Source organism: Peromyscus leucopus, chromosome 2 (genome assembly GCF_004664715.2).
Source record: "Peromyscus leucopus breed LL Stock chromosome 2, UCI_PerLeu_2.1, whole genome shotgun sequence".
NCBI classification, from domain to species: domain Eukaryota; kingdom Metazoa; phylum Chordata; class Mammalia; order Rodentia; family Cricetidae; genus Peromyscus; species Peromyscus leucopus.
The window spans coordinates 31,693,339-31,711,093 of NC_051064.1; the positions used below are offsets into that span (position 1 = coordinate 31,693,339).

A 17,755-nucleotide genomic window follows, 5' to 3' on the forward strand; every position below is an offset into this window, starting at 1 on the left:
TTGATGTTTCTCTTTGAAAGAGTCACAGTATGAGAATATTTTTGTCAGTTTTTTTATATACAATCAACTAATTATGTCCCTGAGGCAATAGAGGAAGATAGGGAAACCTATGGGGACTAGAGAGTAAAGGAGCCTATCCCTTTAGGAATCTTACTGGGAACCCTGACTAAAAGCAGTGAAGGAATGAAGAAAGAACATTTTGTGTGACTTAGAAGAATATAATATTTGCCAGGTAAGGAGTCAGCCTTGAGGCAGCTCCAATCTGAACTAACTCAAAGTGGTTCTGATATGACAATAAATCAACTATTAGCTGTTTGCACAGATAGATCAATTAAAAATCAATCCAACAAACAAAACCCTTGAACTTTGGAGGTGGCCCAAGATCACACTGCTTTGCTGTCACAAGACACAGCACCTCAAGCCTTTTTGAGGATCCCCACCAGCAAAGGGACTCTGAGACTGGCCACAGTGTGTCTCTGGCTCCTGTGACTGTATGTTACTAAGTTCACACATTCTCCGCACTGGCCTGTGTTCTCAAGGACCTTCTGGAACTCCCAGCAGTGCCATCCTCCTGGCCTGCCACAGCTGAAAGACCCCACAACAGATGCTTTAGAAGTACCCTCATCAGAGAGGATTCCCCAGCAAAAAGCCTGCAGCATTTCCTGCCTGGCTATCTCCCTACTCCTGACTGGTGGTCTATCAGGGGTATTGCAAGCTACACAGAAATTCTCTCTCAAGGCCTGGATACCAGCTACTTCTGAAGTTACAATGTCTTCTGCCTCTTAAGGCTGCAATGGACAGTGCTGCCCACTGATAGGATGTCCCTGATGGTGCACAGAGGGCTGGGGACAGAGGTTCCCAGGAAGCTTCTGTGAAGATTAGAAATAAAGTCAGGGTTCATGGTTAGATGTAGTTGTACAAACCTTTAATCCCAGCACTTGGGAGGCAAAGGCAGATATATCTCTGTCAATTCAAGGTCAGCCTGCTCTACATAGCAACTTTCAAGGTAGTCAGGGCTACAAAATGAGGCTGTTTTATTACAAATGAAGAAAAACAGCCCAGCAGTGGTGGTACAAGCCCTTAATCCTACCACTTAGAAGGCTGGGGTGGTGGATCTCTGAGTCTGAGGCCAGCCTGGTCAACAGAAAGAGTTCCAGGACAGCCAGAGCTACACAGAAAAACCCTGTCTTGAAAAAAAAATTAGAAAATTAAGAAGGAAAGACAGACAGGGTCCCTGAAATAAGGGCCAAAATATATACTGTTTATCAATATAAAATACATCTCTCACTCAAGGGAAAGAGGTTGAGTCAAACATGAGTATCCCTGACCCATTAAACACATGCTCTACTATGGAAATGAATATGAACAACATCATAAATAATGGCATTTACTGAATGGAATGAAGACATGACTGCTCCAAGATATGGTTGAAGAGAAGGAATTTATTGTAGATATTAGGGCAGCCAGAGGCATCTGAAATAATTCAGACTGAATTGGGCCATGGGGGTTCAGGAAGTGAGACAGAGGAGGAGAAGAGCAAGGACAGGAGGCCAAGAGGAGGGACCAAGTATCAGCATTGGAAGACCAAGAGAACCAAGAGGGTAAAGAGAACCAAGAAAGAAGAACTAAGTGCATGGCCCAAATGGCTTCATTATGTAGGAATCAGAAGCTGGGGTAAGGAAGCAAAGCTTCCAAGCTGGAGAGGTTTAGGTGAGAGGAAGGGATCAGAAGAGATGAGAGGAGGCACAGGTCCTGAGCGAGCCTTGTGGCCAACTCATGCTTTAGTATGCACCACAGTTACCCATTTGTTTGGGACCTGACACTGTAGGCATTGATGGGCACTGGAAGTAAGCAGGTCACAGCAAAGTAGTAAAACTGTTATATCTCAATAGCTAGCCAATGACATTCTTACTTCTTAGAGTGGTAGAAACTAGTGGTCTGCCAAGAATTCATTTTAAATTTCTGATAGTCATAAAGATGTTAGTCAGACAAAGGGATGAGCTAAATATAGACTGAGATAATTTCTCCCTGTTTTGTAACTTTTCCCTCTCTATTTAGAATCATGAAGTTCCATTAGTTGCCCTTGTAGAATCTTTAACACAGTTGCAGCTTTTATTTGGGGTAATTTGATTGACATAATCCTAGCTATTGATAGCCTAAAGCAAGAGGATTCTTAAATTCTTAAATTCAAGATCAGCCTGGCCTACTGACTGAGACCCTGTCTCAAATAATAATAAAGAAATAAAATAATAAAAATAATAAATTAATGGATGAACATATTTTGTACTATTTTGAATATGGTTCTCACATCCTTTGTAACATGAAAAGGCTCAGTTCTGAGAAGGTGGTATTGTGGGAGGGAGGGAAGGATAAGGGAAGAAAGCTTTCGAAGAGACATATGACTCATACCTGTCACCTTCTGGTGAGCTAAGGGTGGAAGAAGGAAAGTCCAGACCAGCTGGAGCCACTGCATGTCTCCATTTGAACTTCTTGAATTTGGCACTGATAAAGTATATAAAGCTGGATTTTTGGCACCAGATGTATATAAAATGAGGACTCCAAGGTATGGTTGAGGGGAAGACTTTTATTGTAGATATAAGGAGAGTACAACCAGAAGCATCTGATAGAGTCCAGAGCAGGGGCGGGAAGTAGTAGAATGAACATGGCCAGCAGAATAAACCAGGCCATGGCTAGGGACAGGGGACCAAGAGAGAGAGAGAGGACCAAGAGCCAAGAGAGCATATGGACAAGTGGCAGGGTTATACAGGCATGAGAAGTTGGGGGAAGGGAAGCCTGGGAGATGGAGAAGTTTGGGGTACTGGGCTGGGGTTAGAAGAGCTGAGAGGAGCCAGGATGCCAGGTAGACTCTGTAACAGGTACTTGTGGTGCCTGGAGGCCAGCACGTGCTTTCATGTGCTAAAAGACACCACAGTTAGACATTTGTCCCAAGTTCCTTTTGGACCTGATATAAAGCTTTTGTGTCTCTCTACTAACTTACTTAATAAAAAAAATCTTCACTAATTTCTCTTCAATTTTACTTTTTCTTTTCTTTTTTGCTTTTCAATACTGTGAAGAAACCCAGGGTCTAAATATGTACCTTCAGTTCCATTCTAAGGCCCTCCATTTTCTCTAAGGTTATCCAGTGTTCATCCTCTGCTGGTTAGGAGGTGGTTTTCATACATAAGAGGTGTGTTTGTTTTTAAATACATGAGCCTCTACCAAACTTCTTTCAAAATAAGATTGAAATGCACTTTCTTCGAATGTCATTGATAGATACTGGTGTTACAGAAAGTCAGTGGTTTATTTGTACACTAATTCAGCAACTATTGATGGTTTTCTTACAGTTCTCTAGAACGCCATGAGCTATGCCTGCTTTGTGTGTGGCTTATTTTCATGTGGGGGAGATAATCAACTGAAAAATAATTTGTCTGTTCTAACACACACATACACACATACATGCATGCATACACCAACGTACACACACACATGTGAAGTGGATGTCTAAGACTAAGTCAGTGACTTCTGTTCTTCCACCTATTTAATTTTGTGTGATCATCCTAGGTTCACTCTTCCTCTATAAGTTGGGAAGGACATATATCTAAAATCCTGTAATTATGAAATTGCTACAGACTCCAGTCTGTAGTTAGCCCATGCTGCAGCCTGTATGCCAGTATCCAAGTACTAATGAGAAATATTTCACACATGGCTGTGAGAGCCCAGCCTAGCACTTGACTTTCTCAGGTATCTATCCTGGCCATGCCAACTGTGCCATCCATCACTTCTCTGACACTGATTTCTGTGTCTGCTGTTGGTTTTGGTTTGGTTTGCTACTAATAACTTTGGAGCCAGCTCTCACTTTAGAAGTGGTTAGACATGGGAGTTCTGTACCTTTGTTGAACTAGAATAAAATCAACCTAGTTTAGAACAAAGAAAATTGCATTAATTTGGGGCTAATTAAGATTGCAGTCTGGATAAATACAGATCCAAGCAATCTTAAAAATATGCCCCAAGGTTCAGGAACATGCTAAATTTGTTTTACATCTTTAAGGAGATTTTTAGTGGCTCACTGATGAGCCGGGTATTACAATCTGTCCTGGCAAATGCTGAAGTGTTTTATAAGAAAGGAACTGGGTGTGGTGTAGTCACTGGCTAGTTTGAGAAAAGCATTTGTTGTACTGAAAGTCAGTAAACCAGCAAACTTCAGTAATATTTCAAAAGATAACTTACCTTTTTTTTTTTTTGTCTTTTTTTTTTTTTTTTTTTTTCTGACAGAGTCTCTACCTGTAGCCCTGCCCAGCCTAGGACTCACTATGTACAGCTAGCTGGCTTAGAACTCAAAAAATCTGCCTGCCTCTGCCTCCCATGTGCTGAGATTAAAGGCTTATGCCATCAGGCTCCACTTCAAAGGACAACCTGTAACAAGAAGTGTCAGCAACCCTGTTCAGAGGTACTTCTGCCAATGCATCAAATCTGATTATCAGTGTCATCCTAGGTTTTTTATTTTTAGATTTATTTATTTATTCTATTAATTTATGTATATAAGTATTCTGCCTGCATATATGTACATCATGTATATGCCTAATGCCTACAGAAATCAGAAAGAGCAGACCCTAGTTCTCTGGAAGAGCAAGTGCTCTTAACTGCTCAGTCAACTCCACAGCTCTGATTCTCTTTTAAGTGTCTAGAACAATGTTACTCCACTTTTACTCATTTTCTTGACTGTATCTAGAATTTTCCTGCCTTGCCCACAGTCAGGACAAATCTTTGTCACCCGCCAGTCCCACAGCCTCTCAAACCCAACCAAGTAAACACAGAGATTTATATTGCTTACAAACTGTATGGCCATGGCAGGCTTCTTGCTAACTGTTCTTATAGCATAAATTAATCCATTTCCATAAATCTATACCTTGCCACGTGGCTCGTGGCTTACCAGCATCTTCACATGCTGCTTGTCCTGGCGGTGGCTGGCAGTGACTCACTCTGCCTTCCTGTTCTTTCTTTTCTCCTCTCTGTTAGTCCCGCCTATACTTCCTGCCTAGCCACTGGCCAATCAGTGTTTTATTTATTGACCAATCAGAGCAATTTGACATGCAGAGCATCCCATAGCACTTGACATACTGTTCTGTATCTTGTGTGGCTTGGATCCTGGAACAGTTCCAAGAGAATGAAGAAAAGGGACAGACTTACAAACACACATGCAATGAAGCCAAAGTTGGTAGTCTTTGCATACATTGATCAATCAATACTCAGACTCAGACTCCTAAGGAAAGGTTTGTCATTCCTTCTGAGATGTAGTAGCTTTGGCAATTTCCCATGGGTCAGAGGCCTTAGAATCCTGGACATTGCTGTACACATGTCAACAATGCACATTTACTTAGGACTCCACATACTCAAGGGTTCTTCTGCTATGTACAGTGCTGTATCATGTGGCATGGAGTCCCAGGGAAATGTGTTTTAACATCCTTTGGGCCTACCGGGAGGCAGAACTCAGATACTTGTCTCTTCAACTACATTCTGAACCTATATCTTGAAGCAAGCAGCTCTAGGCCACTGGTATACTGATCTCTCTGTTATTGGTTGGTATTGGGACATCTCCAGAGGGGTTCCAGTTTCTTTTGTGCCCAAACAAGGAATTAAGCAAAGACACATGCTGTGGATATCACTCTATATAAATAAAACACTAATGGCCAGTGACCAGGCAGGAAGTATAAGCGGGACAAAGAGAGAGGAGAATTGGGGAAACAGGAAAAAGGAGGAAGAGACACTGTAGCCACAGCCAGGACAAGCAGCATGTAAAGACGCTGGTAAGCCACCAGCCATGTGGCAAGGTATAGATTTATAGAAATGGGTTAATTTAAGATATAAAAACAGTTAGCAAGAAGCCTGCCACGGCCATACAGTTTGTAAGCAATATAAGTCTCTGTGTTTACTTGGTCGGGTCTGAGCGGCTGTGGGACTGGCAGGTGACAAAGATTTGTCCTGACTGTGGGCAAGGCAGGAAAACTCTAGCTACAGACACATAGTTGCTGTAGAAGCAGAGAGCTTTTTTTCTCATCCATACCTTTTAATTCAAAATATGATACACTGATTAGACTATAGGAGTTAATAAAATACATTATTTAAGTTAACTTTACCTATTTATATTTATATAAGGGCTACAGGATAATTGATTTTTAGCAGAGAGTTTTTAAAGACAGTGCACTTCTATGGGAGGAAAAGGGCCAAAGCATAGAGGGCACGTTTAGCAGCTCAACAGTCCTTATGCACAAATTTGGAGCTTTCATGTTACCGTAGCACAAACTTTTCAGCCCACTTTCCAGGAACTAATCATTCCTTCCATGCTCTGCTACATATACTTCTATATGCAACTTCATGCGTCACATGTTCTCCACATAGAAATATGTGCCTGAGTATTATATTACTAGATACAGAGTTACTCAGCATACTCTGTAGTGCCTCTCACCCTGTGTCAATGGGACCAGCCTGAATTAGTGTAACTAGCTGCTCTCAGTAGGTCTGAATGAAGTAGGGAAGTTCCAGCTTTCTTCTTTGCCCATTTGGCTTTTTTTTTTTTTAATGTTATTTATGTATTTTTTTGCTTATTGCCCAGACTTACCTCAAATTTGCTGTGTAGTCTAGAGTGACCTTGAACTTCTGATCGTCCTGCCTCCACCACCTGAGTGCTAGAATAACAGGTGTGTGTGTGGCCATACTACCACATCCAGTTTTATGCAGAGCTGGGTTGGAATACAGGGCTTCATCCACATTAGGCAAGCACTCTACCTACTGAGTTAAATACCCAGGGCCCTCATTGTTAATTTTTTGCATTTTTTTTGATGTGTGTGTGTGGTATGCATGTGTATATGCATATTCATATGTGTTCATGGGTGTATGGAGGCCTGAAGTTAGCATCAGTTGTCTTCCTTGATCGCTTTCTACCTTATTCATACATGCATGGTCTTTCAGCTGAACCCAGAGCTTGCTTATACACCTTGTTCAGCTAGACAGCTTACCCTAGAGATCCTTGTCTCTGTCCTCCCAGCTTGGATTACAGGCAGTCTACCATGCCCCACCGAGCATTTACCTGCATTATGGGGACCTATACTCTGAGCCTCAATCTTACAAGGCAAGTAGTTTACATACCATACTGCTGCATTCCTGCAGAGCTCCTGGCATGGCTCCAGAGAGCAGCACCTAGCCCTAATCCTTCTTTTGTTTAACCACACCTTTTCTTTCTCTTACCTTTTGTTTCTTTTATCAACCTATGTGAATCTTGTCTGAGAGTCAAGGATCAGAGAGTCCCCCAAGGATCAAAGGCCTATGCAAAATTTGGTTCAGGAAACCCAGAAAACTGTGGTACCCGAGAAATAAAGTAATTTGCACTTGGCATTTTATCTCTGGGAGCTCCTTTCAGGTTGCTTCAAAGGTATGGAAATTAGCTGACTAAACTGTAATTAGAGAGAAATAAAAATGCCCTAGGCAGAGGAAAAGTGCTTCAGTCCTTTGAGGCTGGACACCCCTGCAGCCATGAAAGGCTAGATTCATTCTTTTTTTTTTTTAATATTAATATTAATATTAAGAAATTTTCTATTCACTTTACATACCAACCACAGATCCACTCTCTTTTCTCTTCCCACCCCCCAGCCTTTCCCCTCAACCCACCCCTCATTCTCACCTCCCCCAAGTCAAGGCCTCCCCTGGGCAGTCAGTAGAGCCTGGCACACTCAGCTGAGGCAGGTCTTAAGTCCCCCTCCCACCCCACCCCACCCCTGTACCAAAGCTGTGCAAGGTGTCACACCTTAGGCACTGGGCTTCAAAATGCCTGTCCATGCACCAGGAATAGATCCCAATCCCCCTGACTGGCTGACTGGGGCCCCCCCAAACAGTTTAAGCTAAACAACTGCCTCACACATCCAGAGGGCCTAGTCCAATCCTATGGGGGCTCCACAGCTATTAGCCTACAGTTCATGGGTTTCCATTAGTGTGTCTGGTCATCTATGCATGTTTTCCCATCATGATCTCAACATCCCCTGCCCACAGAATCCCTCTGTTCTCTCAACAGTTGGATTCCTGGAGCTCAGCCTGGTGCAAAAAAAAAAAAAAAAAAAAAGATAGATTCATTCTTAAGATGTCTCTGAGTCTTCTTTCCACAGATCTGCGTGAACCCACACACCCGTGTCTCAACAAAGAGTGAAATTTGGCCCCCAATGAGTGGCTTGAAAAAGCACAAAGGATCTCAGGAAGGGAAGAGGAGTGGGTCATCTTAAGAACTGGAGGGAAGCACTCTCAGGATAAGACTACAGGATCAGTAGGGTCATGGGGAATTTAAAGTCCCCATATCAGGAGCAACAACATGTACAATTGCTAAAATGCTTGTCAAAATAAAAAGTGGTAACTGCACAATTTTTAAAGACAGAAATACAATAAAAAAGGAAATCTTCCCAAAAGAGAAGAGGGAAGGAAAGGAAATTTCCCTATAGAAAAGGAAAAAATTTTTAATCAAGAAAAAAGGATTTTCCCGGTAAAAGGAGGAAAAATATTAAAACTAGGCATAAAAACTAAAAGGCCCCATAAATGGAAAGAAAAAAAAAGCCTCTTCCCAGTAGTAATAGAGGAAGAAAAGTCTCTTTCTGACATAAAAATTTCAGGATAGCTAAAATTCTGAGCTCTTCCTGCCTGTGAGCACAGAGTGTTGGCATCTGAATTACAAAGAATCAACAGGTGGCCTCACTGCTGCAGCCTGAACAGCAGCCCAGAGCTTAGAATTTTATTGTCTGTTTGCTTCACTTTGGTTTAAATGGGTTTTTTTGTTGTTTTTTTTTGTTTGTTTGTTTTTTTTATTTTCCCTCAGAGCAGGAATAACTCAATATTAAAGACCCCCTTCATGGGAAATGTTTTCTGTTTTTCCCTCACATGGTGGGAATAACTCATTATTAGTAGTCTCTTCATGGGAGAAAGAAGAAGTTTAAATGGTCTCAATTTCTGGTGAAGAGTGGTTGCAGTCAGGACACAGAATGCTAAGTCGATGCTGTTTGAATTTCCAGAGATATTAAGTATTCATTGTATAGAGGATGTTCTTTTCTTTTGATTGTCTAATAAATGTTTGGATGAATATTTGGTTTTCATGGTAGATAAACTAAAGAAACAGAATTCATAATTTTAAATTCTATATTAGGCTCCAGGCTGGGCCAATAAAAGTCATGGTTTAGACTTTCCAGTCCCTGATGCCCTCATAGCTGATGAGTCCAGAACTTGGCAGGATTCACTAGCAGCCATCATCTTCAGTGAGTAATAGAATATTTTACAATTTGATTCTTGTATCTCCTACATTTTTCAGATTCTTTATCATCTCTGGATCATAGAGAGCATTACTTTTCCTTCCCTGGACTGTTTTAGATTTTCACAATGGCTCTATCATATGATATCATGAACATCGCCTTGTGATTATCTATTTACTTATGTGTCTCTGGACTTGACTCTTTACAGACAATTACTGTCTGCCTGGCATTTGGAGTCACAATAAATGTTTATTGCATAACTAACTAAATAAAACTGGACTTACATTCACTTCCTCTAAAAAAATTATATATTAGGTATGCTCTTGTCTGTTGATCATTACTGAAAATTTGACTCTGCTCTTTATGTTGCTTTCTAGAAATTCCTGGTTAAATTATATAGAAATGTAACACCTGAAACAGATTGGGTTGTTAGCTTAAATAATGTGAATAGTAGGATAAAAACCCTTAGAAAATAATCTCTTCCTGATAAAGATGTTACAAAATTATTTTTCCACTAAATAAAATACAGGTAAAATGTTTGATCCACATTGTTAATAATTGATGAGTTGCATTAATCTGTTACTTGGGATCTATAAAAAAAAAAAGGATCCTCTTTTTAAGATTTTATGAAAATACTCCAGAGTATTGACTAAAGTTACCTCTTAAAATCCTATAGAGATTGTATTTAATGCTTTTATAGATGGCATATGTAAAAAGAGCCATGGAAATAAAAGCTGGTGATAGAAATGCTCAATTAAATGGGATTGAGATTGAAGGATTATTGGATTCTGATGCTGGGTGTATCTACAATTTTACAAGAATCCTGGGATCCTAATTGGCCTTTACAAGAAGTCTCTACTCAATTTGTAGGCATTGGAACCTTATCTCAAGTAAAACAGAGTGTAGAATGGATTAAATGTATGTGGCTGATACAGCCATGAATTTATGGGGGAGAGATTTGTTACAACAATGGAGACCTCAAATTAATATTCCTACAATTTCAGAAATAGCTTGTAAATTGATGTTTAAATTAGGATGTTTAAATTGATGTTTAACCGGAAAGAGCATCAGAAAAAATTATAAAAGAAGGTCACGTGCTATTCATGTTGTACAAAGGCAAGATAGGACAAGATTCGGCTATCTAAATTTAGAGTAGGGGCCACTGTCAGTAGCCCATCTTTATGTCAATATTTTGTAAATCAACCACTGAAAATGACTTGTAAACAATTTCTTTAGTCTGTTATTTATCATTATATGGATGATATTTTATTGGCTGCTTCTGATACAGATACCTTAAAAAAACTATTTTAATGTAGTACAGAAAAATTTACCTTGTTGAGGATTACAAATTTCTCCTAAAAAAAAATACAAAGAGGAGATTCTCTTAGCTATTTAGGCTATAAATTAAGTAAACTGAGAATTCAGCCACAGAAGGTACACATTAGGAGAGATCGACTGCATACTCTTAATGATTTTCAAAAATTATTGGGTGATATTAACTGGTTGCAGACTACAATTGGATTGTCTACTCAAGACTCAACTAATTTGTTTCAAAGTTTGCAAGGTGACTCAGATTTAAACAGTCCAAGACAGTTAACAGCTGAGGTTAAAAAAAAAAAAAAAAAAATTAGCCCTAAAAGAACAAAAATTACAAAATGCCTATATGGATAGATTAGACATTACAAAGAGGTATATTTTAGTAATTTTACCTTCAATCATTCCCCTACTGGACTTATTATGCAGAGAGAGGATTATATTTTGGAATGGATTTTCTTAGCTCACAAACAGAGTAAACAATTAAAAACCTAGATTTCTAAACCAAACATAAAGGAAAGATTAAGACTTCGTCAATTGTCAGGTATGGATCCAGCTGAGATTTTGGTACCCTTTACCAATGCTAAAATTAAGCAATTGTTCAGAGATCTAACCTCACCCTAAAAGAGATGTTTGTTAAACAGAAGGGGGATATAAGGACCCCCAGAGATAAACTACATTGTGGTGGTGTTGTGTTCTCCAAAATATTGTGTACTCTAATAAATTTATCTGGGGTCAGAGAACAGACAGCCACTAGGTACAAAGGCTAGAAAATGGTGGCACTCACACCTTTAATCCTAGCATTCCAGAGATAGAAATCCCTCTGGATCTCTGTTAGTTCAAGGCCACATTGGAAACAGCCAGGCATGGTGACTCACGCCTTTAATCCCAGGAAGCAAGGCTTTAATCCTAGGGAGTGATGGTAGAAAGCTTAAATGTATATAAGGCGTGAGGACCAGAAACTAGAGGCATTTGGCTGGTTAAGCATTTGGCTGGTTAAACATGTGGCCTGGCAATTCAGCTGAGACCCATTCCGGATGAGGACTCAGAGGCCTCCAGTCTGAGGACACAAGACCAGCTGAGGATCCGGTGAGGTGAGATAGCTGTGGCTTGTCCTGTCTCTCTGAACAACCAGCATGGACCCCAATAACTGGCCTCGGGTTTGAATTTGTTAATAAGAACTTTTAAGATTCATGCTACATCTGGCACCCAACGTTCGTGTTACGAATTCATGAAAAAGCTGTTTGCCTGTGGCCTTGTGAGCCCCAGCTCAGGCCCAAGCTACACTCAGCTGGTTGTGGTGGTGCACGCCGGTAGGATTTGCTGAAGGAGACAGAGGCAGAAGGATCCCGAGTTTGAGGCTGGCCTAGGAGGTTTGGGAGAAGCTTTGGCCTGGACTGAGCCACAAACAGTGGTGGGACCATGGAAGCAGTGGCTACTGCTCCACGTTGCCAGCTCCTTCTCATCATGTTGGTGACTGCGGTGATGCTGCTACCTGGAACGAAGGGTTTACTGCTGCTGGTTCAGAGAAGAATTGCCAGGACCATCGTGTTACAAGAAAGCATCGGCAAAGGTCAGTTTGGAAAAGTTTGGCAAGACAAATGGTGGGGAGAAACTGCTGTGAAGATTTTCTGTTCTAGGGTAGAATGTTCATGGTTCCTAGAGACAGACATTTATCAGACTGTGATTGCTCCAAACCACAGAGGAGGCAAAAAAAAAAAAAAAAAAAAAAAGTCTGCAGGAAACCATGACCACGCCTAATAGTGACTTTGAAATCTTCAAAAAGATGACAGGATCCCACAAAGATGATTCCACATCGACTATGATAAAGCTATTAAGCCGATTAACACCATGGAAAAATCGACTTTGGACTACAAACTGGTCAGAACAATTTCAAGAGGACTAGTTGAGATGATCCAGCCTGACAGACTACTCAAACAAGGACTTGAAACAAGCCCTGAACTTTCCTATTATGCAGAGACTGGACAAACGATACAGGACTTGATGATTAACCCCAAAATTTTCTTTTCAAGATTCCCTAAAGATATCTTCACCCCTAGAAAGCAAAGAGAAAAAGAGAATATAGATATGAGATAGATCATCGAATCTACTCTGAGAAAAAAGATAAAGAAATAATAGGATAAATAGGTAGATCACTGAATCTACACTGAAGAAAAAGGGGAAGATATAAAAATGACAAAAGGTAGACTAATGAATCTATTATGAAAAGAAAAAAGAGAAAATATGGATATGATAAGATAAAAAGGGAGATTATGGAATCTACTTTTAAAAAGGAACTACTTGTTTTAAATAAGATAAGTAATGAAAATTTTTTTTGGTCTGAGTTTATCAGATGTTACTGGACTGGACATTGTTAATATATATAATGGAGTTTTTATCTGAATCTGTCAAATGTTAATGGACTAGACATCATTAATGTAATTTTTGTCTGTATATATTCTATATACTTATTAGATAGTTTTTCTTGTATTAGTTATAAGCTTTTTTAATTTTAGACAAAAAGAGAGGAGATGTGGTGGTGTTGTGTTCTCCAAAATATTGTGTACTCTAATAAATTTATCTGGGGTCAGAGAACAGACAGCCACTAGGTACAAAGGCTAGAAAATGGTGGCACTCACACCTTTAATCCTAGCATTCCAGAGATAGAAATCCCTCTGGATCTCTGTTAGTTCAAGGCCACATTGGAAACAGCCAGGCATGGTGACTCACGCCTTTAATCCCAGGAAGCAAGGCTTTAATCCTAGGGAGTGATGGTAGAAAGCTTAAATGTATATAAGGCGTGAGGACCAGAAACTAGAGGCATTTGGCTGGTTAAGCATTTGGCTGGTTAAACATGTGGCCTGGCAATTCAGCTGAGACCCATTCCGGATGAGGACTCAGAGGCCTCCAGTCTGAGGACACAAGACCAGCTGAGGATCCGGTGAGGTGAGATAGCTGTGGCTTATTCTGTCTCTCTGATCTACCAGCATGGACCCCAATAACTCGCCTCAGGTTTGATTTTATTAATAAGAACTTTTAAGATTCCTGCTACACTACATAATAACTTACTAGCTTTAAATTTTTTTAATGCTAATAAAGCAAGAACAATATTGAGTTATGGAAAGAATTGCTGAATTGAGTCAGCCCATGTATTATAAATATTTTATCAAAGTAGTCCAGAGAAAGTGTTAAGGACAAGGTTATGTTTATGTTTCCAAGGTAATTAAATTGTGGATTTCATTGAAATTGATAAAAATCTGCCATGAGCAAAAGACATCTCCAAGATGCTACCGATGCAGGAATGCCTCTGCTGAAGTCAAGACACAGGAGACCTTTGCAACAGACAACTAATCCTCTCACCTGGGGACAGCTTAAGAGTTGTGATTCTTCACATGACTCAGAAGCCTTTGAATGCTACACCATGCTTTCCATGGTAAAGGTGCAGGTAAAAGGGATGGATCATAATTATTGGGTTTATATCCCCAGTCCTCCAATTAACATAGCAGTAGGTTGGGGGTATAAGAATATTCCTGTAGTGGTTAATGAATCTTCTTGGCTACTTGGTCCTTAGGACAACCAAGGTCCTGCTCAGCCAATGGAGGAGGGTAAAGTGATTGACAATTACACCATGGGAGTATAAGGAATTCCTATTTGCATGGGAAATGGAATTCAGTGCCTAAAAATAACGTCTCAAGTATGGCTATTCATAGTCAATACTACCCAAGATTATCCTAATAAGTTTTATATAATTCATGCATCTGGTTTTAAAGGACAAGAGATTAATGCTACTAATTCCATAAATCTATCATTCTGTGAGATGAGGGTTACCAACAAAGAATCTGACTGGGTACATTGGCAACAGTGTAAGACTGAGAAACCTCGAATGGTAATTAATATCTCCAAAGGAGACGTCATCGATTGGAGCCCTTAACTCCAAGTGAGACTATTTCCCTTGAGGGGAGCCGTAAGGTAGATTTATGGAATTAGTATTATTATTTTTTTTTATTAAAAATTTCTCCCTTTTCAAATGAGAATTTTCCTTTTATTTCCTTTCCTTCCCTCTCCCTCTTCTCTATTGAGAAAGGTCATTTTCCTTTATTTACTTCCTGTCCCAGAAGCCATTTTATTTCTATCTTTAAAAATTATGCAGTTGCCGCTTTTTATTTTGACAAGCATTTAGCAACTGTACATTTTGTTGCTCCTGAGATGGGGAGTTAAAATTCCCCACGACCCTGCTGATCCTGGAGTCTTCTTACCCTGAGAGCACTTCCTCCATTTCTTAAGAAGACCTGCTCCTCTGTCCTTCTTGGAGCCACATGTTGGGCACCAACTGTAACTGTTTGTCACAGCACAGGTGTGTGGGTTCATGCAACTCCATGGAAGGAAGACTCAGAGGCATCTTAAGAATGAATATAGCCTTTCATGGGTACAGGGGTGTCCAGCCTCGAAGACTGAAGCATTATCCCTTTGACTAGGGCATTTTTATTTATCTCTAATTACAGTATAGCCAGTTAATTTCCATACCTTTAAAGCAACCTGATAGAAGCCCCCAGAGATACAATACCCAGTGCAAATTATTTGATTTATCAGGTACCACAGTTTTCAGGGGTTTCCTAAACCAAGTTTTATATAGGCCTTTGATCCTTGGGGGCTCTCTGATCCTTGACTCTCAGAAAAGATTCACATAGGTTGATAAAAGAAACAAAAGGTAAAAGAAACAAAAGGTGTGGCTAAACAAAGGAAGGATTAGGGCTAGGTGCTACTCTTTGAAGCCAGACCAGGAGCTCAGCAGGAATGCACTATGCAGGTAGATCTCTAAATTTCAGGCTGATCAGGGCCATATAGTGGGACCTTGTACGGTGATATATTGTGTACCCCAATAAAGCTCTGATCCCCAGATCAGAGGACAGAGCCAGCCACTAAATTAGACATAGAGGTCAGGCAGTGGTGGCACACACCTTTAATCCTATCACTCGGTAGGCAGAGATTCATCTGGATTTCTGTGAGTTCAAGGCTACACCAGGCTACATGAGAGAAACAGAGCCAGGCAGTGGTGACACATGTCTTTAATCCCAGGAAGTAATATGGCAGGACACCGAAAGGTATATAAGGTATATAAGGGGTGAGGAAACAGGAACTCGCTCTCCTTAAACTGAAGATTTCATAGAGGCTTGCTCTGTTTCTCTGATCTTTCAGCTTTCACCCCAATATCTGGCTCTGGGTTTTCTATTAATAAGACCATTTAGCAATTTGCAATATACCTTGTCTCAAAAAGAGTAGCAGCAAGGAGTGGAAGTTGTGGGGCTGAAGAGTTGTCTCAGTGGTTAAGAGCACTGGTTACTCTTCCAGAGGGCCCAGGCCCAATTCCCAGTATAGACATCTCAGCTAACAATGATCTTTTAGTCTGATACCATCTTCTTCTGCAGGTACCCCATTCACATGGTACACAGTCATACATGAAGGTAAAACACTTGCATACATAAAATAAAGTTAAAACAACACACAGACATTTATATACATCTTAGAAAGAGAACAGGCAAATTGGAACTGCTCTCAGGCCAACTAGGTCCTAGGGGGTGATTTGACACCCTTCAAAGCATTCTACAGATCCTACAGATGTAATTTAGTTGATAGAATGCTGATCTAGCATACCAGGGACCCTGGTTTGGTCTTCAGCACCTAGCCTGAAGTGGTAGCTACAGTCTTACAATCCTAGCCACTCCAGAGGCAGTAGTATCAGAGACTCAAAGTCATGTTCATCCTCAACAAGCACCCGGTCATTCTGGGCTTCAGAAGACCTCTCAAAAAACAAAAACATTCTGCACCTCAAGTGAGTCTTCTGTCCTCTTGATCAAGAGGCTATGGAGGTCCAGTGTACATTCTGAAAAGGAGGATGAACATGGTGGGGGATGTGTACATATATATTCTCTGTACTTCCAGGGAGTCACATGTCAGCAAGACCTTGAGCCATCCTAGCAGATGGTACAACTGGCAGGGGAAAACTACAGGAGCCAGGGGCTCCTGTTCTGTGCCCAAGAGTAGCTCCTGAGGGAACTTGGCTGATTTTAACAATTGAAAAATAAATAAATAAAGGTCATTTGTGGGGGCAATATGTATGATCTTAAATACCCAGCTGAAAAGTATAGCCAAAAAGTAAAAGAACTAGTGAAGACGCATAACAATCAACAAAGGTATACTAGATTCTCTAAAGGGACAAATAAACTTTTAAGTTCTTCCATTCAACCCTGAATGTGGACTAGGGACAGGCCAGATAAAATCACAGCCGACTGAAAGATGGCATAAGTTGGGACCAAGTCAGTGTTGTTCGTGTGTCTCAGTAACATTTGCCGGTCACCCATTACAGGAGCAGTTTTCAGAAAATTGGTAACTGATGAAAATGTTCCAGATAAATGGAGGATAGAAATGGAGGATAGAAAGTGCAGCTACATCCACCTATGAAGTGGGGAAGGCCCCTGACTATCATGGGCAGAGCCGCATGAGAAAACAAGGCATCCCCATGAATCATGTTGCACGGCAGATTACAAAAGAAGACTTTGCCACATTCGATTATATACTGTGTATGGATGAAAGCAATCTGAGAGATTTGAATAGAAGAAGTAATCAAATTAAAAACTGCAAAGCTAAAATTGAGTTACTTGGGAGCTATGATCCACAGAAACAACTCATTATTGAAGATCCCTATTATGGCAATGGTTCTGACTTCGAAGTGGTGTACCAGCAATGCCTTGGGTGCTGCAAGGCCTTCCTGGAGAAGACTCACTAGATGGTCCTGCCCACCACCATTGGTCAACTCACTCACCAGAGCCATGCCCAAGGGTGGTGACAGTCCTTAGCCCCATGCCCCACCTGTTTTTTCAGCTGATTTACTGTATATCTTTAAAATAACTGTAGGTGGAAATTAGGAATATGTTTAGAAGGATAAAAATATTTGAGTAAGACAATTTGAGGTGTGACTAAGCATTCTTAGACTAATTGAACCTCTCATCTTGTCCTAATTACAAAATAGTGGACCAAGCAAATATGGAACAAAATAGAACCCAATAAAGTAAGAATGACCTACAAGGTCCAAGCCAGCCTCTGAGCCCAGCCAGCCTGGGTATTTTGGTCTAACTAGAGTGTGTGCATGGGCAGCAAACAGTGGT

The 17,755-nt window shown here is 40.5% G+C and overlaps 1 pseudogene; it reads left to right on the forward strand.

The window, feature by feature from the left end:
- The first annotated feature begins 16,886 nt into the window (after window positions 1–16,886).
- LOC114681583 lies at window positions 16,887–17,376 on the forward strand (annotated as a pseudogene).
- The last annotated feature ends 379 nt before the right edge of the window (window positions 17,377–17,755 follow it).